Here is a 25,419-nt window from a genome sequence, read left to right as displayed (position 1 = left end):
CAGGGGAATACTAACAAAATAATATATTGTACATTCAACATGCTCATCCATCTGTTCTAACTTGAGGAGATTTCTCTTTATTCATTAATGGCTGAAAAAAAAAACCTTGCATTTAAACTTCTAAAATCTTATCCTTCCTAAAAATATATCAGTTTCAAATAGAAAATTATGTAATAACAGTATTTTTGAAATTCAATATTTCACATTCTAATCAGTTTATGATTACGTTTGTTGAGGAAAAATAGATAAAAATGTTTTATTCTCCTCAGATATTGTTTTAGAAATTAAAGTTTCTATAATAATAATCATTTTATTATTTTAAATAATTTATACAGCACATAAAAGAGCATCTGGACATTTTTTAAATATAATTTTTAAAGAACAATGGTTTTTCTAGCTTGAAATTTCTATCTATAAACTACAGAGTAATGAGGAAGGCTTTCAGGCCAATAAAAAGCTATATTGTATTTCTAGTAATAAAAGTAACACTCATTATTCAAAACAAATAATTAACTCATGACATGGAAATATATTTTTCTTTTTTATCTTTATTGTATTTTCTACTACTAATTAATTTCCCTTCTAACCCCCTCCTCCCAGCAATCACCACACTGTTGTCCATGCCCATGAGTCTTTTTGCTCAATCCCTCCACACCCTAACCACCCCCCACTAGCTGTCACCCTGCTCTCCATCTTTGAATTTCTCTCTGTTTTTCTTGTTAGACCAGTCTGTACATTAGATTCTGCATGTGAGTAACATCATATGGCATTTGTTTTTCTCTGACTGGCTTATTTCACCAAGCATAATGTTCTCCAGGTCCATCCATACTGTTGCAAAGGGTAAACTTTTCTTTTTTTATGGTTGAGTAGAATTCCATTGTGTAAATGCCCCATAGTTGTTTTATCCACTTATCTATTGATGGACACTTGGGCTCCTTCCATATCTTGGCAATTGTAAATAATGCTGCAATGAACATAGGGGTGCTTATTTTCTTTCAAATTAGTGTTTTGGGTTCCTTCAGATACATTCCTAGAAGTGGGATTTCTAGGTCCAAAAGCAGATCCACTTTTAATTTTTTGATGTATCTTCACACTGCTTTCCACGGTGGCTGCACCAGTCTGCCTGCGTTCCCGCAACAGTGCAGAAGGGTCCCCTTTTCTCCACATCCTCACCAACACTAGTTGTTTGTTGATTTATCGATGATGGCCATTCTGACAGGTGGAAAATGGTATCTCATTCTGATTTTAATTTGCATTCCTCTAATGATTAGTGACATTGAACATCTTTCCATCTGTCTTTTGGCCATCTGTTTTTCCTTTTTGGAGAAGTGTCTACTTAGGTCTTTTGCCCATTTTTAATTGGGTTGTTTGGTTTTTTGGTGTTGAGTTTTACAAGTACCTCATAAATTTTGGATATTAACCTCTTATCAGATGTATTGGTGAATATGTTCTCCCATTCTGCAGATTGTCTTTTGTTGATGATTTCCATTGCTGTGCAAAAACTTTTTAGTTTGATGTAGTACCATTTGTTTAATTTTTCTTTTGTTTCCCTTGCCTGGGAAAATATATCTGATAAAAAATTTCTATGGAAAATGTCTGGGATTTTGCTGCCTACATTTTCTTCTAGGATTTTTATGGGGTTTGGTCTAACATTTAAGTATTTGATTCATTTTAAAGCTATTCTTGTGTGGGGTACAAAAATAGTATTATTATAATACAGTTTATTTTCTAGTTTTCTATTCTCTTCATGGTGACTACAAGATGTAATATTATGTTATATACTGTTCCAAATGTGAAGATATTACCCTATGTATAGCCATGTTAAACATTTTTGTTGCTGTCAATTTTTCTCTATAAAAGACAACTATAAGTGTAAAGTGTAGCAAAGTATAGTTATATTACTATCCAATAAAATAACCTTTAAACAAATATTAGGAAAAAATGACTACTTCATAATTTAAAAGGTCATTTCACCAAAACAATATAAAGATTTTAAATTTGTACACATCTAAAACATAGCTTTAGATTTAAAAGCAAAAATTGACAGAACAAAAATGTGTCGCCTTAGGTCTTTTGCTAACCTGCTCCCAGACAGACTCGGTGTTGGTGGAAGCCGTGGTTGGTACACAGCTTGGTCCTTCCCACACACAAGCAGGCCCAGCAGAGACAGCCACAAACCGTGCATTGCTTTGTAGCTCCAAACAGCTTGCCCAGGACCAGTCATGGGCAGCATCTGACACTGACCTCACCAGAGTCCCTCCAAAGAGGTCTCATTCCAACTTCTATCCCAAACACCATAGTACATGCTTCTTTTTAATGTTGCCCTAGGAATGGGAAGGTAAATTCCCCTGAACTCCCAACCCCACCTGTTATCCAAAGTCACAGGGATGAGATTCCTATGGCTCTATAAGTGCCAGGAGGGAAATCTAAGAAATAAAAAATCATCTACCCTCCTAGACCTACCCCACCCTCTACCCCAACCAAATCTCCAGCTAGGCAGTCTCTGACCTAACCAGTGACAGAACAAATAATTCCTGAGCATACCCAAAGCCGTGGCAATGAGAACCTTTGACTCATTCCCAACAAGCTTTGTAAAGAGGATGCATAGCAGCCAGGCCTGGAAATGAGCCTTCTGGTCAAAGTTCCTGTCTATGGTAAGTTTTTGAGTTCCATATTCAATCAAGGGCTGTCTGAACTGTAGCAAATAAATATTATCAATAAGAGGTTAGGGGATAATAACACATTCCCTTCCCCAAATGAGAAGAAACGAAGAACACATTATTGAGCCAGAGAGGCCCATTGGCCTGTCAGTGTCAGCATAGCACTGTGGATAAATGAACTTCCTGTAGATGCTCCACAACACCCTTGGGAGACAAATGGGTGACAGACAAAGTTCATTACATTTTTCATGAAGAGGAAATGAAGCCCAGAAAGTTTAAGTGGCAGACTTCCAGAAAGCATTCAAAAAATAAGAAGAAAGATTTGACTTGGGGTGGTGAACACACAGTACAATAGACAGATGATGTATTATAGAATTGTACCACTTAAGCCTATACAATTTTATTAACCAATGTCACACCAATAAATTTAATTTAAAAAAAAGAAGCGAGCCTTCCAAAGTCAGCCACTTCTCTCTCTAGGTGAAAACTGCATCATGTACAAGTATTTTTGTTGAGATCTGCTGAAAAGTCTTTTGGGATTTGTTGACAAAGCATTACTCAGGTCTCATGGGGGGGTGGCAATTTATAATTGTGACATTTTGCAAATGTTTCAACCTTCTGCATAGCTAATTATGCTTCCTAGGGCTTTTCCTAGGTTTTTCTTGACTATTTGAATCAGTGATGAATTACTTGGCATATTTCCTCTGATTACGCATGAAATTAAATCTTTTTATTGCTAGTGGATTCCCCCCCCTTTACTTCTTTTCTAATTATCTGGACTACTCAAAAAGAGTGTTTATATCTGCTCTCTCTTCTCATAAATATGTGTTATATAATTTTGTACATACATGTCAGACTTACCAAATTGATCTTTCAACTCTAGAAAAGATAATCTTCTGGTCAACTTTATGTTCAAATTATCTTTATAAATTACATTTCATTGTGTAAATCCACTTTTCCATTGAAAACAGAATTTCTCAGAAATCTCTTTAGACTGAAAGATGTGAACAGTTTTAAAATACAGTTTTTTTTTTAAAGATGACAAATATATACTATAGAAAAGATAAAGACATGGACAGGCTGGTAACAACAAATGTCTGTTACTCTACAGTTATATAAGCCTTAAGAAATTCTTGTTACACTTTCTTCTGGCATCTCAATTGAAGTTTTTCTTAAAGGCTTTCTGCATTTCATCCTCCATGGAAATTTTCCTCATTCTAATGAAAAGAGTAATGTACACTTCAGAACATTCACTTTTTTAAAATGCCTTTCTGAAAGTAGACGGTACCAGGCTTCTCTGCCTTCATTTGTAGTCTAACGTAAGACCCTTCACACTCACTGTCTTGCAGAATTAATTAGCAAGAAAAAGTAATTAAAAACAACACAAATGCCAAAGAGCAACAAGAAAACGGGCCATCTTCCCCGTCTAAGTTATAGTTCCTAAGGTCTCTGCTGTCGTTTGGAATGTGTGAACCATGCTGGTAAATAGATTAAAAAGCTATAGGTGGCCACACAATCACAATGGTCAGTGGCAGAACAATGGGTAAGGGAGAATGAGCCAGACCAAGGGACAAAGTAAGGGACTAGGGGCAAAATGGACTTCTTTCTTTGCATTAACCACAAGAGCCTTTGCTTCCTTCTTCCCCATGACACACAATTCCCCTCCATGCCTGAAAAGTATATCTAAGAATAAAAAGTGCATTTTAGTCTGGAGTAATCTTGTCATCTACCAGAGAACCAGTCACCCAGGGAAACAGGGCCAAAGGCTGGGAGGAAGAGAGGTTGCCATGTTTTGTTCTCCTACAGGGGGAGGGACAGCTGCTGTCACACACGTCTCCAAGGCAAGTAGCAGCCACTGCATTGAGCAGGTCGGACCCCACTGCATTGCAGCTCTGACCCCAAACAGCTGGAGAGAGATTCTACACTATATCAATCTGGGGAGAAAAAAATTTAAGTTACATATGGCTCCTGCCTGTGAGGATACTATTTCAATACATAATTTGGATTTTTATTTTGTCAGCCTCTCTATCACCACTTTGTCATAGAATAGGATATATATACAGTTGACCCTTGCATAGTGTGAGAGTTAGGTGTGCAGACCCCCCCATGTATAACTGCTGACTCCACAAAAACTCAACTATCATATTTTGCCGTGTATAATGCACACTTTTTTTGCCCAAATTCTTGAGGGAAAAATAAGGATGTACATTATACATGGGTAGTACTAGTTCTTATCTATATAAATGTTTTTAATTCTTTTTATGTATGCTTATGCATTAAAAGTGTATCTCTAGAAAGCAATAACAATATCCATATGCAAAATACTACCCTGAAATATGATCATCGGTTTTGTTTCTAAATATAAATAAGTAAGTAATTGAATTAAAAAATTAAAATAAAAGGTTTTTTCTGGGAAGTTTGGATCAAAAACATGAGTATGCATTATATACAGCTAAATATGATACTTTAACCCTACTTGTTGATTGGAAGCTTTACAGATAATATAAACCATTTATTAACATATATGTTGTATGTTATATGTATTATATACTTTAGTCTTACAATAAAGTAAGCTAGACAAAAGAAAATGTTATTAAGAAAATCATAAGGGAGAGAACAACAAAAATTTAGTACCTAGGAATAAACCTAACGAAGGATGTAAAAGATCTGTACTCAGAAAACTACAAAACATTGAAGAAAGAAATTAAGGAAGACACAAACAAGTAGAAGCATGTACCATGCTTGTGGATTGGAAGAATCAACAGCATCAAAATGTCCATACTACCCAAAGCAATTTATAGATTCAATGCAATACCTATTAAAGTACCAATGACATATTTCACAAATAGAGAACAAACATTTCAAAAATTTATATGGAACAATAAAGGACCCCAAATAGCCTCAGCAATTTTGAGAAAAAAACAAAGTAGGAAGAATCACAACACCCAATATCAAACTGTATTGCAAAGCCACTGTAATTAAAACAGCCTGGTACTGGCATAAGAACAGACACGCAGGTTGATGAAACAGAACAGAGAGCCCCGAAATAAACCCAAGTCTCTATGGTCAATTAACATTTGACAAAGGGGGAAGAAGCATAAAATAGAGTAAAAATAGACTCTTCAACAAATGGTGTTGGGAGATCTGGACAGCTACATGCAAAAAAAATGAAACTTGATCATCAACTTACACCATACACAAAAATAAATTCAAGGTTGACAAAAGACTTAAATATAAGTTGTGACACCATAAAAGTCCTAGAAGAAAACATAGGCAGGAAAATCTCATATATTCCACAAAGCAATATTTCCACTTATATGTCTCCTAGAGTAAGGGTCATAAAGGAAAGAATAAACAAATGGGATCTCATCAAAATAAAAAGCTTCTGCATGGCTAAAGGAAACAACATTAAAATGAAAAGAGAACCAACTGTATGGGAAAACATATTTGTCAATGATACCTCGGACAAGGGTTTGATCTCCAAACTATATAAAGAACTCACATGAGTCCACTCCAGAAAGAGAAACAACCCAATTTAAAAAATGGACAAAAGACCTAAACAGACACTTCTCCAAGGAGGACATATAGAGGGCCCAGAGGCATATGAAAAGATGCTCAGCACCACCAGCCATCAGAGAGATGCAAATTAAAACCACAATGAGATACCACCTCACACTGGTCAGAATGGCCATCACAAACAAATTAACAACAAGTGCTGGTGAGGTTGTGGAGAAAAGGGAACCCTGGTGCACTGTTGGTAGGATTGCAGACTGGTGCAGCTGCTCTGGAAAACAGTATGGAATTTACTCAGAAAACTAAAAATGGTTCTGCCTTTTGACCCAGCAATTCCACTGCTGGGATTGTATCCTAAGAACCCTGAAACAATAATTCATAAGAACCTATGCACCCCAATGTTCATAGCAGCACAATTTATAATAGTCAAGTGCTGGAAGCAACCTAAGTGCCCACCAATAAATGAATGGGTCAAAAACTGGGGTACATTTACACAGTGGAATTCTATGCAGCAGAGAGAAAGAAGGATTTCCTACCCTTTGCAACAGCATGGATGGAACTGGAAAGCATTATGCTAAGTGAATAGCCAGCCAGTGAAAGACAAATACCACATGATCTCAACTTTAAGTGGAATCTAACCAACAAAACAAAAAAGCAAGCAAAATATAACCAGAGGCATTGAAATTAAGAATAAGCTGACAGTAACCAGAGGGGAGGTGGGAGGGGATAATGGGGAGAAGTGGGGGCAGGGATTTCAGGAACAACTATAAAGGACACAAGGAAAAAACCATGGGAGAGTGGAATCAGGGGTGGGAGGTAGGGATGGCTGGGGTGGGGGGGAGAAAATGCAGACAACTGTACTTGAACAGGAAAATATTTTTTAAAATCATAAGGAAGGGAAAATATGTTTACAAGCATTCACTGAAAAACATCCAAATGTAAGTAGAAGTAGACCCTCCAGTTCAAACCCATGTACTTCAAGTCACCTGTCTATATACATGAGTATATAATATAATGAAAATATGTATATGCTATTTTATAAAGTATATTTTAACATATTTCATATAGTTTCATAAACATTTACATCATAACATAGATATTCATTTATTCAACAATATATATGAATGAATGAGATATGGTTAGCTCTTCTTTATCTTACTTGAGGTTTGAGCTTAATAATACTTACAGAAACTGTTTGAAATCATGAAAGCTTTCAGGGATATAGCTATGTCAAAGAATATTTATTTATATGAGAAGATGGACAGAGAATATTGCTGAATTAAAAACAATAGTTTATCACTAAGTCTACAAAACAGCATGTCACAGTATGTTACTATTTTAGTTAGTTATATATACACTCATCCCTTCAACAAATACTTATTAACCATCTACTATATGTCAATCACTATTATACTCAAAAAGACTTTCCTGAAGAACTTACATTCTAGAAGTGAAAGGGGGTGGGGTGAAGAGGAAGCAAGTCTGGCAATAAACAATAGATGTAATAAAATACGTTCTATACTATGTTAGAAAATCCTAAATTGTGTTAAGAAAAGCAGAATAGAAAAGGCTAAGGGGAACTGGAAGTAGTGTGTTTAAGGAAATGTCAGGGTGGGTTCCTGTTTTAAATACAATTATTAGGCAAGGCTGTTTTGAGAATGTGAGGTTTGAGTACAAGTTAGAAGGTGAGGGATATTTGGAGGGATGGTCCCACTTGGAAATGAGCCAGTAAAAAACCTGGACAGAGAGTGTGCCCGATGTGCCTAAGTAACAACGATGAGAGATGAGAGGAGTTTGGCTCACGTGGCAGGAACAAGCCAAAGAAAAGCAGGTCAAGAGATACTGAGTAGGGCCAGTGATCCAAATCCTTACAAGACACCATGTAGTATTATTTTCTCCATATAAACACTAGAAAAGGCTAAGTCAAAAAGATTGATTTTTTCAGCATGATGGGATCACAAATAATTTATATTTTCTTTGTGCTTTTTTGACAGTTTTATTAAGATATAATTGATATACTTCACTATATAAGTTTAGGGTGCAGCATAATGATTTGACTTACATGTATTTTCTGTGTACTGATTTCACAATCAGGAAAAGCAGTCATCATAGGAAAATTTTAATGAAGCCTTAAAAGAAATCTAAGCTATCCTAATGCCTCACTCTCCACCAGAGCTATGAGTAAATTACACCTTAAGAACCCAGATTTCCCTTCTAGATATGAGCACACATTTTGCAAAGCACAGCCTCCCTCCCCACATCAAGGAAGATAAAAGATAATTAACAGCTTCATGCAGCCCCAAGGATCAGAGCTCACACACATCAGGGCCTGCTCTTTGTTAGCACCAGTCTCTCCAGTGATTTGATCTGGCAGATCCAGGCCCTTTGCCATCTACACCTATGAGTCCCTAGTGCCTGATTTCTGCCTTAGCCACTCAATTCAACAAACACTGACTGAGCGCCTATTACCAGTGGTATAATCTCTGCCACTGTTAGTTCATAATCTAGGAGACCATTGGCCAAACAATTACAGTAACTGTAATAGGGATATAACCAAGGTGAATAGAGGATGTCCCCAGAAGAACAGCCTGAGTATGTGGAAGGAAGGATGAGGAAGTCTTCTGGAAGGGTTGTACCCAATGTCAATCTTAACGGATTAGTGAGAATGAGGCAGCAGGATGGACAGGCTGACACTTGACAGAGACGATGGCTGCTGAGAAGGTATAAAACCAAGAGACGAACATGGTGCTTCTCAGACAGTAACGTGAACAGAAATCCCTGGAAGAGCTTGTGAAAATGCAGGTTCTGATTTAGGGGGTGGTCAGGGTGACGCCTGAGATTCTGCATTTCCAACAAGCTCTCAGGTGAGGCCAACGCTACTGGTGGGGACATTTGCTGGATGGAGATCCACACTGTGAGCCAGGGACAACAGCAGTCCACTTCCAAACTCTGCTGAATACTGGAATCACCTGGAGACTCGAAAACAGCATTTGATGCTTGGTGCCATCCCAGGACGTTGCTGACATGATGGGTATGGGGTGCAACCTGGGCACCAGGATTTTTTAAATCTCCCCCACATGCTTCTAACATTCAAGGTTTGGAATTCACTTCCAAAGTACCAAAAGAGGGAGAATTTGAAGGCAATATAATGGGAGAGGTCAGCAGATGCCAATCATGTAGAACCGCCCCCCAACTCCCCTCTGGATTTTCACACTAAAAAGTCTGGATACATATTAGATATAGATGAATAGATACAGAAAGAGATGATAGATAGATAGGTAGATAGATAGATAGATAGATAGATAGATAGATAGATAGATAGACCAGCTGCCTGTCTTGAATAGCTAATAGGTATCTCAAACCACTCTGTAAAAATCCAAACTCCTGAATTCCACTCCCACCCCCACCAAAACAATCTCACTTCCTTCTCAGGCTTTCCCATCCCAGGGAGTCTCTGCTCCATCCTTCCTGGCGCTCTAAGAATCACCCTTGAATTGCATACCCCACATTCCAAACTGGCAGCAAATTCTGTTGCTTTTACCTTCAAAATAGGTCCAGAATTGTGTAGGATTTCTTCAAAATAAAATGGTAGGAGGAGAATCAAGTGAGTCCTAAGTTAATCATTGTTTGAAGTTGGAGGGATTCATTATATTCTCTCAATTTTTAATACATTCAAAGCTTCCCATTGTGAAAAGTTTCCGTATATCTTTTCACCGCCTTCATCACACCTTGATGGTCTAAGCAACCACCACCTCTAATGTGGATTATTACCAATGCTCGTTAATTGCCTTCAAAGCCCTATGTAATGGGCTTCTAGTCTTGCCCTATTTTCATCCATTCTCAACAAAGCAGCACAGATAAGTAGGTTCATATTATTCCTCTGCTCAAAATGCTCTAACAGCTTCTCATCTCACAGGAATAACCAAAGACTTCATCATGGCCCATAATCAGCACCAACCGCATCCCTATTTCTTCTTACTTCTCTCATCTTATTTTCTCCCTTGTAAAGACATACCTTCTTACTTTTTCTTCAGAACATGAGGCACATCCTCTCTTTATTGCCTCTGCTTGCAAATCCTGTCCTCACCTCCTTCAGGTCCTCACTCCAATGCCATTACCTTGGTAAGCTTCCCAGACTACTCCACGTTCAGTTTAAAGCCTGGCTCCAGCACTTCCTTCCCTGCTTTATTCCAAACACATACTTATCATGAACTGACGTAATATCTGTTTTACATACTAATTCAGTTATTTTTCTATCTCTTCTGTATTGCCTTCTACCCTCCCTGCCCTATCATAGCCAACTAGAATGTAAGCTCCGTGAAGACAATGGCTATTTGTCTTGTGCACTAACTGATTCCAAGCCCCTTTAAATATGTTGTCCGGTGGATGTTAGTTGCTCTATATTTATTTACTGATTGGCTGGATGATTCAATCAACTAACATCCATCCTGGCCATGCTGGATAAGAGACTTCTCCACATGTAGTACACTTGGTATAGTGTGCCACAATAGGCATAAACGGTAGTTCTTATATATTTCCTTATAGCAGGAGTTGGCAGACATTTTTCTTTAAAGGGACAGCCACTCTTTGTGAGTCACACGATCACTGGTATAACTACTCAACTCTACCTTTATAGCACGAAAGGAGCTGTAGACTATAGATAAGCACAAGGGCATGGTTGTGCTCCAGTGAAACTTTACAGATTCAACCCACAGGCTGTAGTGGGCCAACCCCAACCTGTGGGAGAGCTTCCCAGTTTTGTTTACTGAGATTACTGCAAAAGAGCTGCCTATCTCATGTCAAGCAATGAAACTGAAAGCAGTAGAAATAATGAAATCACTCAAAGTAGATTAAATGACTTCAAAACAATAAAAGGCTGAAGTAAGCAATTCGCTCAAGATTCAGTAAGGCATTTTGGCATAGCTTGATAGCACTTTGGATTTCTTAGAAGTAATGAGGCGTTGACAGTTGAAAAAGTTTTGATGAAATGTGGTAAGTTCTTTTCCCCTTAAAATACCTAAAATAGTTTCTATTTCCTATACCTTGATGAACCTAATGCTCATTTATCTAACTTGTCTATAATAATTTTTGTATATTCTATCTACAATATCCTATTGCTCCATCAGTAAATTAGATAGACAGACAGATGGACAAGACTGGCAGGCAGATAGAATAACTCGCTCTTCTGAAACAGGGTTTATTCCTAAGACCTTCTTAATGTAATTGTCACTATAGTTCTTCTTAATATAATTGTTTAAAATCATTTTAATTATTTTGTTTAGAATCTTTTCAGAATAGTGAGCAAATTGAGATTATCTATTTTATAGAACCTGCTTTACCCATTTTTTAAAAACCAAGACTAATTTGCCTATTTCTAGTTTTCTTCTTTCCCTCCAGGATGACCGATATATCCACTCAGTCATCTAAACTGCAGCTACTTTCAATATTATGAAAAATTATCTGCTATCAGTAAGAAAGCAGATTCAGGACATTAGAACATGCTCTAGGTAGGAATACCTCTGGCAAATTGGTCCACTCATAGCAACACATACCGAGAGAGGAAGGACCCAGAAATGTGTAAGATTTGTGCACTAAAGCAGAATAGGGGATGGGGAAATAACTCAAAACAGGCTTTCGCTTCAAAAAGCAGCCAGATGGGCAAAATGTAACATCCAAAGGCAAAATGAAAGTAACTGCATCACCATTTCCAATTAGAGCTATTTTCCAGTGTATTAATTCTGTCTTCAGGTGGGTCAAATCAACTTCAATCTGTCCACCAAGTTTTTAACAGCTAAAAGGTATTTCCAAATGTTCTATTTGCTTGTATTTGTTTTCTTTTGTTTTAATGTTTTCTTGGTCTTTTTCATGGTGTCTGCTTCTTCCTCATGGTTTTGACCCCAGTTATATCCTTCCTATTTTAAGCACACTTATTTTACCTTTACCATTCAGCTCTTTTATCTGAAGTTTTTCATCATCTATGCTGCTTATTGTGTGTGCTAACTCTCAGTGATGCCATATGCTTTTCTTCGTGCTTTGTAATTTCGTATTGTGAATTCTTCAAAGCTCCATTGGTGGGAATCTTGTACTACCTGGATTGAGGGAGTTCCTCCAGGGAAATTCTACATTTACTCACCAAATGCCCAGGGCTTTCACAAGCTCACGACGCTTTTATGTTAATTTATTGGCTTAAAGTATCCAGAACCATACAGACAGAAATGTCTTAATCCCAACTCTGGCTAAAGACAGGGATATAGTTATGAATTTTTAAGAAAGACTTTTTTTCTATCTAAAATCTTAACAAAGACATACAAGTATCCTTCAGACACTATTCTGTTCCAGTGAGTAGACAGTTTTTCTAGGATGAATCTTCAAAGGTCTCAGCTTTCTATGGGAGTCTCAAATGCATTCTTTAAAGTCATGGCACCCCAAGGCATTATCTCCTGTTCTTGAGCAGGTACCAAGATCTGAACTTTCAAGTGCCTGAGCCCAGGGTTCCATCACCCGCTCCCAATCCCACTCCTCCTTCTGTCAAAGCACCATGCACTATGTTTTGGCTCTGGCTTGCAGTTTGTACTTCATTTTTAGCCCATTGGGAATTTCCTTAAATGCCTTCTAGCTCAGCTACACATTTTAAAGTCATATTTTTTATATTTTTATCTAGCTTGTGTGAGTGTTTTATAGCAAGAAGATTTCTGGGTAATCTAGTTTGCCATACTGCCAGAAATAGCAGTAGCAAATGTTAGCATGTTGCCATAAATATTAGTAGAATATGTTAAACCGAAGCATCTCAAACCTGAAGACAGCCCACTACAGTTTTTCAGGGATTGATAAAGTCATGCAACACTAAATATAGAATTTTACAAAGTGTCATAAAATGTGGTGATAAATATTTAGAAGCTTCTTTTGCACAAAGGTAAAAAGCACAGTCACATCCACTGGGGAAGTGCTTGTTCTGCCACAGTTAAAATGGCTGAAATAATTCCCCCCCAGAAAGCATGTGGTGAAACCTAAAAATGTATCTTTGTCAGCAAATATTGTTGGATGATATATGGAAAGCATTATAGAAGAATGCAGAAACAAATATTGGAACAAGTTAGAGTGTTGAAGGTTTGCTATATATCTGAATGAAGCACTGATGTTTCTTACACATTTCAGCTTACGGTCTTGTCTAGATTCTGTTTCCAATGACAAAATACATTTAAAAAGAAGATTTTGGGGGAGCCACTAAAAAAGGAAACAAATAATGTTTCCCTCAATAATAAATAACTTCTGGCCCTGGCTGGTGTAGCTCAGTGGATTGAGCACAGGTCTGTGAACCAAAGGGTCACTGGTTCGATTCCTAGTCAGGGCACATGCCTGGGTTGTGGGCCAGGTCCCCAGTTGGGGATGCACAAGAGGCAACCACACATTGATATTTCATTCCTTCTCTTTCTCCTTCCCTCCCACTCTCTCTAAAAAGAAATAAATAAAATCTTAAATAATAATAGATAACTTCTTTTAGAAAAAATTATGATCTATAGAAAATTGTGAGCAACTATTTGAATGAGAATTAAAAAACTCCCTAGCAAGGGTACAGGCAAGTCCACCCACATAAAAAGCATTCCTCCTGTTATTTACAGGCAAGCTACTGCAGCAAGATGGTAAAGCCAATGAAAGAGCAAAGTGCTACAGAATATCACAGGTGATGTTAGCTTTATAAAAATAACACACTTAATTAAAGGGACTTATCTAAGAAAAAGATGATCAAAAATATGAATGATGAAATGACAATAAACTCACAATTATCAAAAGCTAAACCTAAAAAAAGTCAAAAACAAGACAAACTAAGTAAACATCTAGAGCAGGAACAGAATCAGAGAAATGGACATCACATGGAGGGTTATCTGCAGGGGGTAAGGGAGAGAATGGGAGGAAAAGTATAGGGAACAAGAAGCATAAATGATAGGTACAAAATAGGGGGAGGTTAAGAATAGTATAGGAAATGGAGAAGCCAAAGAACTTACATGTACGACCCATGGACAGGAACTAAGTGAGGGGGGATGCTGGTGGGAGGTGGTTGCAGGGTGGAGGGGAATAAAGGGGGGATATGGGACAACTGTAACAGCATAATCAGTAAAATATAAATGAATGAATGAATGAATGATAAGTAGAAACAAGACATTTAAAATATAGGGAATGCCTCACACTCTTTGCAGAGGGTAACTTTTTAGATCAGGTTCCCTGGGAAGCAGATTCTAAGGACAGCTGCATATAGACATTTCATTGGAGAGTGCGCTCAGGCTCAACTATCTGGGAAGTGAGGTAAGCAGGATTAGGCAGAGGGGAAAATTGAACTGCGATACCACAATCAATCATTCCCATGAAAAGCTCTGGAGCTGGGTGGCCCTTCCATGTTGTCCCACCTTGCAGCAAACTGACCAGGCCTCCTTTATACCCAGCACTGACCAGTTATTGAGTGAGGGCTGCCCTGGGGTAGGAGGGAGGTGACCTTGGGTGAGGCATTTTTCTTCCACTGAGTGCAATACCTAGAGAATGACCTGTCGGCCACCAACAGAGTATGAAGGACTGTGAGCAGTGCACTGCAGCATCCACTAAAGCAATGACACAGAGCCATTGCAGGTGAGACCAGCAATGCCTTTAGAAGAGTTGGTAGACTCAAGGATGAGCTGTTTGTTTTTCTCACAAAATGAAATGAACTGATCCACTGGTGCTGCCCTGTGCTACAATGACAATTAGTGAACGTGAGAATGTGATACACCAAAAAAAACTTAATCTAAAAATAAATGTGCAAATGACTATTTCTTGAAAGACATTTATGATATGGAGAGAGCTTCTTGAAAACAGAAATTTGAAAGTGTTTCCATTACTATATGCTTTCGTTTCCAAAAATAATGTAGCCTAGAAAAACGTTAATAACTGCACGCTTAAGTAACCTAAGAAATTGTTTTAACTTGTTATAAGCTTTCAATAATTTCAATGGATGTTAAACCTATATGTTAAAGTTTTTTAAGTAATAAACCTTTAACAGATGAAAATTTCCTGGTTATTTTTAACAAAGATATTTACATAATTTTTTGATTATCTTTGAAAGATGAGTAGTACAATTTGGAAAGCATAGTCAAAGATATAGTTTTTCCACTTACATATATTGATTGGGCTTACATATTGTTGGAAGAACTTTTTTATCTATGACAGCCATTAAAACCAAGCATCTAAAACCTGAAAACACAGGTTTTAGAATTTCTACATAACAAAATGTTAAACCAAGTTTTTGAATTGGAATAAAGCATCTGATTACATAGTGTTCAGACCTTGGAATTACGTACTTATCCAGAGCCAGGATGATTCAGTGGCTCAAGGTGCCTAGGCCCCCCCACAGGTTCCAAGCTGAAATGGTCCTTCTCCTCTTTCTAGGACCCAGCTCCTAGACTATGGCTGGTTACCCTCATTTATCACTTAGCACAGTGGCCTCCAACTCTTTATCTTCATCAGTTAAAAAAATTGAGCAAGTACCTACATTTATGTGTTTAAAATTCCCACATGTTCTACTCTTCTGATAAATTATCTATATTATATACCATATACAAAATAGAAAATTTAAACATCACAAAATTCTTGCCCAAAATGCACATACTATGAGGAAACATCAGGCCACTCCAAATGAAAAGAGAACCTGCAATGTGACATTTACTCATCAAAAATGTCAAGGTTATAACAGACAAAGATTTAGAACTATTCCAAGTTGGAGTGACAACTAAATGCAATGGATCTTGGACCCATGAAAAAAATTTGCAGAACATTTACTTTGAGTGGAATAAATTCAAGTCTACTTTGAGTGGAATTTATGTGTTAAGTAGTAATGCTAGATAAATATCAATTTCATAATTTTGATTTTTGCATTGTAAATATACTCAAAATAATAAGAGGTTATAAGGCATCATATATACAACTTATTTGGAGCAGTTTAGGAAAAAACAAAACCCACAGTAATATGTATGCATGTATGTATGTATGTATGTATGTATGTATGTAGAGAGAGAGAGACAAAGATTTAAAAATGCAAAAACAGACAATGCTAACAACTGGAAAATCTATATACAGAACTTTCAATCTTTTCATTACTTTTGTAAGTTTTCTGTAAATCTGAAATTGTTTGAAAAGAAGTAATGTTAAAAATTTGATATAGTCACAACAACAAAAAGTCCTTTAAACAGATGAGACAAAAGAAAATACTAGTCTTAAAGTATTCCATTTAGTCATAATAATGTACTGATTATATTAAAATATGAGTAACATTTAACATGAGAATATTAAAGATTATAGATATTTATCTTGTCCTCTTCTTTATAAAGCTGCTCAGAGGAACACCTTCAGTGATCTCCTTATTTTTTTGAACACTGTACGAGTTTGGGTGACACCTTCACACAGGAGCCGTGCTAATCTTCTCTATCTCGCTCCAATTTTAGTGTATGAGCCACCGAAGACAGTAGTGATCTCACTAATATTTTTTTAAATTTCCAGATCGTAAAGCCAATCCCACTCTTAAAACGTGAGACTTAATAATTTAAAACTTTTTTACATTTAATATCTATGATATTATCTAAGATCTAAGATAATGTTTGTATCTTTCTCATGAAATAAAACAGAATTGATTTTCTGTAAGACACTCAAAATCTTGTTTTGAGTAATTGTTTTTCACATTGCTGGTTCTCTCTCTTCCCTATTAGTATCAAAATGGGGTGACTTTAGGGTATTCAATATTTAAAATATTTTGTAGAAGGAAGTGATAACAGTTTTAGGTGCAATTTTTTTTCTTCCTTAGACCTTCTCCTTTACCCCACCTTAATTCTGATCCCCAAAGAGTGATAAAATGATACATCAGAGTTATCATTTAGCAGCTCATTTTATATAATAATCCCCTGGGCCTCCTTTCAGCTCTTCTGACCTCCCAGACTGGCTGACTCACAAAAGGGAGAGACTTCCATCCAGAAATTTAGACGGGTCAGAGAATGGTGCACTAATTTAATAGAAGCATGAGAAGGATGAATACACAATTGCTTTAATTATGCCAACAGACCACAAAATGCATGCAAAGATTATCTTTTTACTTGAAATGTGTGTTACACCCATATGCAACTCAACTTATGAAGGCTTGTGTAATTCTGAAAAAAAGGTTCTTGGATAACATTGTAGCATGTCTCACCCCAGCAACTGCCTTCAAATACTGAGAGCCACTGAAAGTAGGTACCTACAAAAAAATGTCATAAATCTACTGGCTACACAATATGGCTGAGTACTGTGTTCTACAGGTAGAATTAACTGAAAAAGAAGCTACGTGCAAAAATGTCACTCTTCAGCAGTTTGTCCACAAAAGGGTAATGAACCATGGACATCACCCAGGAATCCTCACCCATGGATGCACAAGATCAAAGTTCCTTTGGGAATTCCCTCACAGATGTGGACCAACTACGAATCTCAAACACGCTTTAAAAAGCCACTTTGACAGACACTTCTCCAGAGAGGACATACAGAATATCTAGAGACACATGAAGAGATGCTCAGTATCGTTAGCTATCAGAGAGATGCAAATTAAAACCACAATGAGATACCACTTTACACCAGTCAGGATGGCTATCATAAACAAAGCAACAAACAACAAATGTTGGAGAGGTTGTGGGGAAAAGGGGTCCTTAGTTCACTGTTGGTGGGATTGCAGACTGGTACAACCATTACGGAAAACAGTATGGAATTTTCTCAGAAAAATAAAAATCGACCTGCCTTTTGACCCAGCAATTCCACTGCTAGGATTATATCCCAAGAATCCCAAAACATCAATACCAAAGAACCTATGCACCACAATGTTCATAACAGCACAATTTACAATAGCCAAGAGTTGGAAGCAACCTAGGTGCCCGGCAGTAAATGAATGGATCAAAAAATTGTGGTACATATACACAATGGAATTCTATGCTGCAGAGAGAAAGAAGGAGCTACTACCCTTTGCAGCAACATGGATGGAACTGGAAAGCATTATGCTGAGTGAAATAGGCCAGGCATTGAAAGACGAATACCATATGATCTCACCTTTAACAGGAAGCTAAACAACAAAACAAACAAGCAAACAGAATAAAAACAAAGACACTGAAATAGAGAACAAGTGGGCAGCGACCAGAGGGGAGAGGGAAGGGAATTTAAGGGGAAAAATGGGGAGGGATTTTGAGGAACAAGTATGAAAGACACAGGGATGAGGACTGGGGTGGGGGGGAGGAAATGGGAGGGAGGTGGGGAGACAGGGTTGGGGGGGGGGCTGGGATGGGAGAAATAGACAAAAAACTGTACTTGAAAAATAACTAAATAAAAATTTTTTAAAAGCCACTTTGGCTACAAATAGAAAAACTCCACAATTAATAAGACAAAGATTTTTCTCAATCGTTGAAAAAATCTGGTGACACAAAGAGACAAAGAAGTGGGTTACAATCTTAACGAAGAACCTGGCCAGAATGTCGTGATCTTACAAGTATCAAGACATCAGCTATCAGATATAACAGAACATAAAAAATTCAAACTTTTTATTCTAACAGCAAAGGGGTGGGAAAAGGAACAAACCCACAGAACGTTCCTTATGCTCATGAATGTTCTCCAGCCAAACACTAGTGGGGACTCACCTGCAGCGGAACACAGCTGGGTTTCTTGACTTGCTGCAACAGTAAAGAACACACGCGGTTGGAAACATGGGGCGTTTCAGTGAGAGGTATTAGAAGGGACTCGGTATAGGATTTGGGATTGTGTGAGGTGATTTAGAGGATGGTTCAAGAAAGCAGGGCTTTGCTCTGGACTGGATGTTATCAGGAAATGGGATAATTCTATGACTGAGTAGCTGAATAATTCTTATCTAAAAGGTGAGTATAGAGTGAGGCTAAAGCTGTCACTGGTCTTAGAAAAGCACCCGTCATTCATATCAGCCAGGATATGAGGGATGTTTGGTTATTTTTGTGGCTCGGTCATCATTGTCCGCATCTGGCTGCAGACACAGCTGTCTGCCTATAACGCAGAGTCATCACAGCTGGAACCAACTCAGGCACCGATGTTCCTACATACAGTGCAGGGTTATCCATTGGCGCCTTCACCAGATAAATGAGCAGGGCCGGGTTGATCTGCACCAAGTTCACATTCCCTTTTTGCCTCCTCTGAGACAGTTGTCATTTTGATTTCAGTTCTGAGAAAACTTCAGGTTTTGAAAACAAGCTGTCTGCTCCTTTTCCAAAAACCCCATGTGTTGACAAGTGTTTATTAAATCCAAGTCTCAAAGTCTGCACTGAAGTGCTGCTGTTGAGATACGCCACACCTGTTCCCTCATTCATATAATCTTGGGAGGAATGCACTTATATATTTACTTATGTAATGTACCTGATGCCATATTTTTCATAAATACTCCATCTATGGTAAGAGATTGGTTCCCCTAAGTTGTTTCAGAAAATTAGTGCAATGTATTAAAATCAAGTGTTAGGAAATTTCATGGTCTCACCTAAAACTTTTATTTGAGAATTAAACTATTACTAAATTGCATGTAACTCTGAACTACAATTTAATTATACTCAGTGCTTCTTAAGCCTTCATAAAGCAATTTTTCCATCCTTAAAAAAAAGTGCAAAGATGGCGTTGGTGAAAGCAGGGTTATGAATTCTGACTTTACACTGACAAAAACAGTAACACTCGCCTTTCAGCACCCACATTGACTCCAATCCCAGCTTGCTGCATTGTCTCCCCACTCTCCTGTGAGCTGGTGCCCCTGGAGCTCCAGCCATCCACCATCCCTGGGGGCAAGGCCTCCCCACACCTCGCCCTCCCCCCCCCCGGGGTCATTGCAGACACTACCTGCTTAGGCCGCTTTGGTGTCAAATCCTGAGGTTCTCTGATGATCTTGCTTCCCCATGGCTACAGATATGGAGGTGCCGGTTCAATACAGAGTGGGGACACAGCAAGAGGCTGAAGTACTACATACACAGAAGCTGGAATCTCCAGGGACAACCAGATAATTTCGGCTGCAGAGGAGGGCACGCCCATGTCATCAGCAGAGACCAGTCAAAGGCCTTCTCCCTTCAGATGATCACATCATATTTAGGCTCACAACATTCATCCCAGTTCGAGAGTACCTCAACGCTCACTTCATCTGCAAGTGTACCTTCTGCTGCTTTTCCTTCCCCTGCACCGGGCCGGGTCAGTCACAGTCATCCAGGCCCGGGGGCAGCACTGCCATACCAACCAGGTGCAGGCCTGCTGGCGCCAGCTTTTCACCCTTCGCCTGACCCAGTGTATCCAGGTCGTGGTTCTCTCCACTATCCTGATGGCCATCGTCAACCACGTACAGAACAGCCTCCAGGAAGATAAACTTTCTGGCAACTGGATAAAATAAGTCATGGAGCACATCTGGAAGCTGCAGGAGTTCTGTAACAGCAGGCCAAGCTGTACACAGACAGCTAAGAATATGCATACCCTAAAGCTATAGTTCTCTTTAGACCAATCATCCAGGTTTGACCAGTACAAACCAGATTTTAAATATTGGATTTAGATCTTTCTATTTCAGAAAACCTACTCGGAAGACCTCTTATCCACCTGCTGGCACTCAGGCTACTGAGCTCCGACACAACAGAAGAGCTTTTTTTTTTTTTTTTCACTGATCTCATTGGCAGTGTTTCAATGGGCAGCATAATCCCCTCCACCTTGAAGATGGAGAAGGGAGGTGTAACGACTATGTTCCCAGGTGGAGACAGGAAAGTAGATCAGTCTCCAAGAGGGGGGTTAGAACCTAAGTGGTCAAGAGGGTGAGTGGCCAAAGACTGGGTGTCCTCCAATTGATCACCTATTGCAGTGATTCTGACACTTAACTGTATGTTAGAGTCACCTGGGAGCCTTTAACAATCACTAGTGTCTAGGCTTCACTCCATCTATCTACTCATCAAATCAAGATACCTAGGGGTGGTACTAAACAGAAATGTCTAAAGTCCCCAGGTGATTCCAATGCGCACCTAGTTTGAGAACCACTGTCTTAGACGAGCAACCTTGGCAACACTTGGAAGCAGAATCTCAGGCTCGTTCTCAAATCTCCTGAGTCAGAATCTGCAGTTCAACAAGACCCCCAGGTGATTTCTATGCACATAAAGGTCTGCTAAATATCAGAGTCACCTGGAGAACTAATAAAGTGGTAAAGTCAAGGTTCAATGAGGTAAGCCAAGACCTATGCCTGTGTCTTTATCAAGTTTCCCAGTTGAAAAAGTTTTAATATCTGACCATCCATCCCACTGTTTCTCCAGTAAAGCAAAACTTACCTTCCCTCCGTGCACATGTCCACCCTCCCAATCTGACAGTTCGCCAACCACTGTTAATAGGAATAATTCACAATTTAATGTTCCGCACCTGGGGCAATTTAATAGTGTGATCTACATCTAGAGTTGACCATGTTATTTTTATAACTCCATACTAAATTGTGATGCTATTAATAAACATTGCACTTCTAGTTGAGCAAAATAATATTAAGACACAAAAATTCTGGAAAAGAATAAATTCTTATTTTTCCTATTGTCACACATTGCACAAGAAGCTGGTTCATTGCATATGTAACCAGCCATGCTAGTCTAACAGCACTGCCATCAGAAATCTAAGAAGTAATTGGGGCTTTGCAATTCGGTGGGCATCTCTTGAGTACTCTAGAAATCATATTCTAGTTGTCACACCTCCTTTGCCATTCAGTTGTCAGCCCCTCTCTTACTCTGACACACAGTGCCACCTTAAGGCAAAAATTACTTTCTCTCAGCGCACATTTCCATTCTAGTCTTTCAGCAGTTGCGGGGCTAGGAAAAATCCTGTTTGTTTGAAACAAGTTGTTCACAAAAGAAATTAGAAAATAATATCAAATGCAATGAAGATTTCCAAGGAAAACCACAATGTAGATACTTGGGTATATTTTTGCATAATAGAAATGAATGTAAAATAAATATGTTTCTAATCAAAATGTATAGTTGAAGCCCTGGCCGGTGTAGCTCAGTGTATTGAGCACCGGCCTGTGAACCAAAAGATGAAGGTTTGATTCCCTGTCAGGGCACATGCCTGGGTTGCAGGCCAGTTCCCAGGAGAGACCAGTTCCCAGCAGGGGATGCACCAGAAGCAAACATACATTGATATTTCTCTCCTTCCCTTCTAAAGATACATAAATAAAAATTTTAAAGAATGTATAGTTGAGTGTGTATGATTCAGAAAGTTTTTTTTTTAAATGAAAAGAACAGCTATATCAGAGTTTCAATCTTTGTGTACTTACTATTAACTTCACTTAATAAAAATGATGTGAGAGGAGATTGGATGAAGAAAGCAACCGAAACTTCAGAAAATACTGCCTCTGTCTCTCCCTTTACTAGAATAACCAGTCATATAGCTCTGTAATAGGTAGTTAAATTAGGTGAGGTGAGGCGGTTAATGAGATGAGGCAAGAACATGTTGCGGGGGAAAAACGCAAGAAATCACTTCAAGAAACTGTAAGACCTTCAATAAGTCACTTAACCTCCAAAACATATAATTTGAAACAGATTGAACAAAGCCAACTAATTTTATTCCAACTTTAACATTCTTATTTATTTCTTTAATGCTTATGACTGTTCTACTGATATATAAGTGCTCACTAGTTCATTACATCAAAGCATAACAAAATCTAACTTAACAATAAAATAGCATAACATTATGTTCTGTGTTAATAACAAAGCTTTAATAAAAATGACACATCCCTGGCATATTTGTGTCTCCTCCCCTATGGCATACCTATGACTGTCACAATAAATTGACAAGGATGTTATTTCCCCAGGTTATAGCACTAACTCAGAATCCTTCTCAGCACAAAGTTTGGTCATTGTTTCCTTCATTCCTTCATTCATTCATTCATTCATTCAATCATTCATGCAACAAATATTTCTTTTTGCCTCTTCTGGGATATGATATAAAACAAAATAGACACAGCCCCTGTCCTCAAACAGCTTGTGCATTTTAAGAAAGACATTGAAACAAGAAAGTTCCGCATGAGAAATTGTGTCTTGAAAAGTAAAACTTTTTTTGCTACAGTTGCTTTAGGAATTAGACTCTTCTTAAACTCCAAGCTTAAGAAACTACATCCCAGAATTTACATAGTTCCTTATACAAGTTCTTCCATTCACATTAGCCATTCCTGTGAAAGGGAGGTTTCAAATGTTTATTATCACTGAGCACATTGCTACCCTAACAATATAGAAATTCTATTATAAAGACAAAAAGGGATATCAGGTAGGCAAGAGCAGTGTCTACTTTAGTGTTTAAAAATACATTTGTTCTGTGAATGAATAAAATCTTCATTAAAGTCACTTCATCACTTTAATTTTCTAACTAGCAACATTCAGTTTCTAACTCTCACTTAGCAATAATCATTTTCTTAATATCTTAGGTGATTAGCTTTCTCACGATAAAATGATTGTTATACAACTTTCCATAGGTCTGGACCTTGTTTTCTCAACTAGATTAAGCCTCATGCATACCTTTTCCTCTTTAGACACAGGATACTATCAATGTGCTATGAATTAGTTCTCTTAATAAGTGTGTTTGTTCATTTATGCTGCTATAACAAAATACCATGTCTGGGTGACTTATAAACAACAGAAATTTATTTCTCACAGTTCTGGAGGCTGAGAATTCCAAGACCATGGCATTGGCAGACTCACTGTTTAGTGAGGGCTTTCTGGTTCATAATGGTGACTTCTTGCTGTGTCCTCACATGGCAGAAGGGGCTAGAAAGCTCTGTGGGGTCTCTTTTATAAGAGCATTCATCCCATTAATAAGGACTCTGCCCTTATGACCTAAGTATCTCCCAAAGACCCCCACCTCTTAATATAATCCCATTGAGCATTAGGATTTCAAAATGTGAATTTGGGGGAAAACAGTCAAACCATAACAATTAAGTAATTCCCAATATTTGAAGAGAATAACATACTTTAGAAAAGAGATAAGGGGAATAACCACTTTCCAATGTGATGATTAATTACTACCTGTTTCGAATTGCTTCCACTATGGATTTTTAAAGTACACTAGTCCCCCCGAAGTGGGTAGGAGGAGGGAGATATGTCCTAAGACCCCCAGTGGATGCCTGAAACCACGAATAGTACCAAACCCTGTGTATACTATTTTCTTCTATACAAACATAACTTCGAGAGGTGATATCACAGATGAACTTCCATCTAAGTAGAACTATATGGTTTGAGTAACCAGGTATTTAATAAGAGGTATTTCTATGAAAACAAAAAAGGTTAGTAGCTGGAGCAAATTATGAACTTAGTTTCTGAGTCTAAATTTTCTAGCTTTGAGTTCAAACATCTTTAGATGGCAGAATAAGGATGACAGTTTTGACCTGATGGATTTTCCTGCTTGGAATTTGAATATCTGGTAATGCGAGGGTGCTCTGGTGAATTCTCTGAGAGGTCTACACAGAGGTTAGGCATGAATATGGCACATTCATGATCTGTTGTGGTGATGGCGCTGAAGTTTGTTTTGAGTTGTCCCCATTTAGCTAGTTAGAATGTGGGGGAAAGAAGAGTTAGTTTTTAGTGATTCCAAGTCACTACAATTGGGTGGGAGAAAATTAGAAATGTTAGTTTGGAGATTTGTAGCCAGATATTAGAGAAAACTAGAAGAATTCAGGACCCAGTCCAGTTTGTAGGTAGATAAAAAAACCTCAAAGACAATAAAGAGGACTAGAATCTGAAAATGGGTGCACAATAGTTTTCTATTGAAAAACATTTTTCTCTAGTCACCCCATTTTTATCAAAGATATTCTAACTAATTTATTTGTGAAATATGTCTATTCTTTTTAAATTTGGCCTAGTTTTTTAAATACATATAACCAGACTAGTTATGCACATTTTTAGATATATTTCAGTTAAACTTTTACTAATATCCAAGGGGTTTTATTGACTCCATAAAGTCAACTTTAGTTTTTAAAACTTATCTGGTAATAAAGAATCTCAGATTAGATTTTAATAATCTCTTTAGGCTAAAAAGCATGAAAGTTCAATGAGATTCCAAGTGAGTACAGTTCAAAGATAAAACTATTAAGAATTTTAAGAAGGCTGCAGAGCATTAAACCAAGTGTGAAGCCCTTCTGAACACATTGTCCCAAGTAAGTGTGTCATGGAAGCCACTTAGTGGTCATCCTGGACATGGTGTAGCAATGAGGCAGCAA

General features: G+C 37.9%; 1 non-coding gene across 1 annotated transcript; it reads right to left on the bottom strand.

Moving 5' to 3' along the window:
- Window positions 1–16,556: 16,556 nt before the first annotated feature.
- LOC119048431 (U6 spliceosomal RNA) lies at window positions 16,557–16,660 on the bottom strand. Its single transcript, XR_005082334.2, has one exon. It is a non-coding gene; the product is annotated as a U6 spliceosomal RNA (small nuclear RNA).
- Between the last annotated feature and the right edge of the window lie 8,759 nt (window positions 16,661–25,419).

This window comes from Artibeus jamaicensis, unplaced genomic scaffold, assembly GCF_021234435.1.
Source record: "Artibeus jamaicensis isolate MK-2021 breed Jamaican fruit bat unplaced genomic scaffold, CSHL_Jam_final contig_519, whole genome shotgun sequence".
Lineage (NCBI taxonomy): Eukaryota > Metazoa > Chordata > Mammalia > Chiroptera > Phyllostomidae > Artibeus > Artibeus jamaicensis.
Note: the sequence above shows the minus strand (reverse complement) of the source record. Positions and strands in the feature narration are given on the sequence as shown.